Genomic DNA, 5,193 nt, shown 5'->3' on the forward strand with positions numbered 1-5,193 from the left:
TTTGTGTTATTGTTATAAATAATCGATGAGGATGAATAGGTACAAACATATATTATTTGAAATTACTAAATAGTTCTACTTCGCTCAGTAAAAAACTTGCTGAAGTGAGGCTCAATATTCAATACTGATATTGAATGTTAGTCAGATCAATATATGATATTGGTACTGGGCATGAGAAGAATTGAGGTTTTATGACCCTTTGCATCAATGTTGGGATATGAAACTCTAGCATTAATATTAAAATGACTTGCAGAGTATAGACTTCAAGTCTAAGTTTATTAGTTCTGTTTAAGGTGAAAACGGACTTCGTAACCTTCTTTGTAAAAACCAGGCGGGTTGTCTTTTATGCTTCAAAGCGCTTATATATTTGAAAAATTTCTTCTCAAGTAATTGAACAACGGTGTAAAAATAAAAGGTCTCAGCAAATCCGTACTTCTTATACACTCGTAACATTCTGTTGGTGAGTGTGTCCAATTACTTATATTAATATCTTGTTTGAATAAAAACATGGCGTAGGTCCAAGTTGTTCTTTAGAACTTAGGCTGCATTATTTTGCTTATTAGCTAATATAACAAAGGAACAAACACAAATAAAATTCCATAAAACTACTGACAAACATGCCAACAAGTTTTAATGCTTCAGCAGATTTTTCCTGGTTTGCTAATGCAAGTTTCAGGAAGACTTCCTCAAAGCTATTGCTATATAAATGATGTAAACTATTCTAGGATTGGTTTGACGACAGAATATTAAATGGACTATAAAAATGCTCTACAGAAGTGTTGTTTACATTATACTCAGTGACCTAGAAACTTTGTGTTCTGTTCTTCCTGTTAATAACTTACAATGGTCATGGGCTTGGGCTGATATTTGATCAGCTTCATTGATTTTTGCCTAAGCCAGCGCTCATCTTTTTATTTTTTCACGCTAGCAGTCAATCCAGTGAACCACAGACGGACTCTAACTGGGTGATTGATTTCGAATGAACAGATAAGGTGACATCTTCATTCTTTGCCAAATGCACTAGTAACAAGAGCGTTACAGAAATTTTGTGATATTAGATATCACTATATCCACAATCAATGCATTGTCACAAATCAAGGAATATATATAACTTTGTATAACCTTTTCATGCATAAAATTTCTATTTACAGAATCTAAAAAAGATAAGTTTCTCAAAATTTTTAGTAAATTTTATCAAAAAGCATTGACTTTTTTATCTTTTACGATTATTTTTGATGTTTGAGGTGATCTGATAGCCAGGATGTTTTAAGATTAAATCAATAAAACTTGATCACATATAAAATGCTCAGATCATGCAGAAGTGTGATTATAACCTCTGTAATTGCAAAGAGACCGACAGAATAGAATATAGAAGAATGAATCAACTTGAACGCAATATCCGATATCGCAGCGATAACAACGTTATCAACGTAACAATAACAACGTATCGATAACAACGATAGTGGCGTCATTTCGCAAGTATTTTTCTTATGAGGGTTTTAATTGTGATACAACTTTGTAGATTTTAATCTTGAAGCACTCTAGCAGTCAGACCACCTCAAACATCAAAAATAATTGCGAATGACAGAAGAATGCTAATAATTTTTGATAAATTGTACAAAAATTCTGTGTAAGTTCACATTTGAAGATTTTTCAAAAGATGAAAATGAGAATCAAAATGATCTCAACTGGTGTAAGCGATATACACAAGACATTTATTTTAGTTTTTTACAATATGTATTGTGTACATGACCAAACATTATAATTGCAAATATGGCTGCTCATCTCAGAAGGCAACAAAAAATCGTAGCCCTAACTGATGAAATGGTAAACGCTTGAATAAGTAAAAAACTGTAGGAAATGCCAACAATTTATTAACAAATCTGCCGAAGTTTGAGCACGACACTTGACTAAAGTTCATATGATTGGTTATTAATGATAATCTATGGTTGTGCAAAGATCTCGCCTGAAGTCTCTTTTTCAAAGGAATAATGACTATGTAGAGTCATGAGAATGCAGTTAATATCTAAGAGAGCAAATTAATACAAAAAGAGAATGTTTACACTTTTGATCTCAGTATACTTTAGCTATGATTGGTCAAAGAGATTTAATGAAGACTTGGTATAGTCATCTTGCCAGGGATGCTAGAATGTGATATCAATGATATACAGTCCCCCAAGGATGGCCGACGGCTCTCATATGGGCGGAGTTTATTGATGGAGCTCTGTTGGGATGAATCCAAACACCGCACCCGCACAAACAAATATGCTGAATAAAGCCCTTGTAAATTTACAAAAATTATGAACTATAATGGTTATTTTACTTATCTGTTAAATTCATTTTGTTGTCAAATAAATATAGTATCCCAATATTGTCACCACTAAGATCAGTCAGTTGCCATTCACAAGCATTTGTGATATTAATAGTCACAATCGTAAAATAGCCCAAATTCGGTTTTGTATTTAGATTTTGAGTATGGAAACTACACTGCACAGCTTTGCCTGCTGTCCCATCTTATTGGCCAGGTAAGACAATGTGACAACAATAAAAGACTTTGTCATTTTATATTAGGGGTGGCAAAATATTAATCAAAAACTAGGAAAAAAAGGCCGTTGTTCGGGTAATTTCGCGTAAATTATATTCAACTATAAGTGTATACTACGACCTTTAACAATTTTAAAATTACTAAAAGTAGGTAATTTGAAATGTTTTATTTTGCATGGTTTTATTATTTTGGTTAGGTATCACCCCTACATTGTAGAAATTCAAGGTTTGCTATTGTGAACTGCGGGGTCTACTGACTGAATGAACTAATGAAACGATAACAGCGAGTCGTGTTTTCCAAAACCTAACAAGGCAACGCGACCGCCCCGCGAGAGTCGTGTTTACTCCGAAGCCCAGGCTAGCACAATCCTAACAGGGCTCCATCATTAAACCCTGCCCTTATGATAGCCGTCGGCTATCCTTGGGGGGCTGTATATCATTGGTGATGTCAACAAGCGATACTACCTGCTGACAACCAGTAAAACTACCTGGAGTTTTTGAAATCTCTGAAGGAAATCAGATTAGCTAACTAAAAATGAAAATAAGTATATCTATCTAAGTAGATCTGTTTTTTGGAGTGGTGATATACTTAAATTGAACTAAATAGCTTCTGTTTTAACACATAATCATTCTTCTCATTTACATGTAATGTATTCAATATTGACGACTTTTGAAACTGCTTCATAACAACTTATGTTATGTCAGGTTGATGGATGTATACTTTTATAGATTGATAGATGTATACTTTTACAGATTCATAGAGGTATACTGTTATAGATTGGTAGAGGTATACTTTTATAGATTTATAGAGGTGCAATTTTACAGATTTATAGAGGTATACTTTTATAGATTGGTAGAGGTATACTTTTATAGATTGATAGAAGTATACTTTTAAAGGTTGATAGAAGTTTACTTTTTAGATTGGTGGAGGTATACATTTATAGATTGGCGGAGGTATACTTTTATAGATTGGCAGAAGTATGCTTTTAGATTTAGATAACCTAAAATTTTACTTATTAAAGGAGTGCTTCAAGAGTTGTAACACTCAGTTTTATTACCAAGCAACATTTGAACCTTTTAAACAAAAGTGCCAAAATACAAGACCTGTAGGTTACCTTTTATAACTCCCATTTTTGCACCTTGTTCAAACTCGTGTTAAGAAAATAGTATTAGCTTGCTTTGCGGTGCCATCGAGATTCCCTTTGCGTATAGATATTAATATAAGCAAGAGTTCTCTATGAAAAATAATACCAATTCAATAAGAATAAGAAATTGGTTTTTATTGGCAAGTGTCATATTGGCTGTTAGTGCTCATAACACACAACCAATAATAAACGTAATATTATTTCACATTGGAGTATGCCTTTCAGACAACTGAATAGCGTACTTGGTGAGGAAATGTTTTTTCAAGTGCCTTTTGTGACTGTACAAAGGAGAACAGTACTAGAGAGTTTTTAGTTGCAAGCAAGTGACAATAGAGCAACCAAAAATTAGCATTTTTAAGCAAGGCAAATTTCCTATTTTAAGGATTAGTTAAAATGAGATTGGTTGACGTTGCCTGTCAATGATTAATATAGTACTGAATCTTTTGCTTTGGTTTGCTTCTGCAACCATAATTAAAAAAAAAAAATTTGATAACAAAGCAATGAGTTTTTAAAAGTAAAAAGTAATATTTTAAAACAAAGACTTAACTTAGTGAACGGAAGTTTAAATGTTCTACAATAAGGAGCAGATAACTACTTGTATGAGAATGCCTTTTCATCTAACATGTGTCCTTATTATTAATCAACAATTATTAGACTGGAGTTTAGCTAGTATTTAATTAAAAAAGTACCACAATACAATTAGCTAGACTGTCACCAACAAATAACTCTGGCAAATTATTGGCTTCCAAGAGTTGCTAGAATTTCAAATCACTTAATTTTTGTAATGAGATAAATCTTCTTTTTTACTGCAATATGTTTTTCAGCATGTGTAAAAGATCAAAGATTTGATGTGAAAATTTTAAATGGCGTGTACAAAATACTAAACAGAATAAAACCAAATAAGCTGTTTTCACTTTGTTCAGGCTAACCACCAATGCCTTTTGTTAAGCATTGATCTGTTGTTTAATTGATTGATTCACTATTCTAGGAAACTTCATCTTTTAGCTTAACAGGTAATTGGTGGAAACTGACTGATCTTAACAGGTAATTGATGGAAACTGACTGAGCTTAACAGGTAATTGGTGGAAACTGACTGATCTTAACAGGTAATTGGTGGAAACTGACTGATCTTAACCAATTTCATTTTTAATTGTACATGATTTACACTTTTATTATTTCTGTTATAAGCTAAAAGTCAGTCTATCCAAGTTAGGCTGAAAACAAAACCAAATTTCAATCATTTCACTTGCAGTTATTTTTGGGCAGCAACTGATACATAAAAATACCAAAAACTATAAATATTTGGTCCCCATTAGTATATATTTTATTTGTTTAATGAATTCAGCATGAAATCCTTTAATTAAACTCCACACCACGCCAAACATTCTGGTGATTTGGTTGGTTTTGAATCATTGGGTTGATTGCTGTCTTGCTGCCAAATCACTGGGTTGTCTGACGTTTTGCAGCCAACAAATCAGGTTGGTTGTTGTCTGGTTGCTGATTA

This window comes from Watersipora subatra, chromosome 2 (assembly GCF_963576615.1).
Source record: "Watersipora subatra chromosome 2, tzWatSuba1.1, whole genome shotgun sequence".
In the NCBI taxonomy this organism is placed as follows: domain Eukaryota; kingdom Metazoa; phylum Bryozoa; class Gymnolaemata; order Cheilostomatida; family Watersiporidae; genus Watersipora; species Watersipora subatra.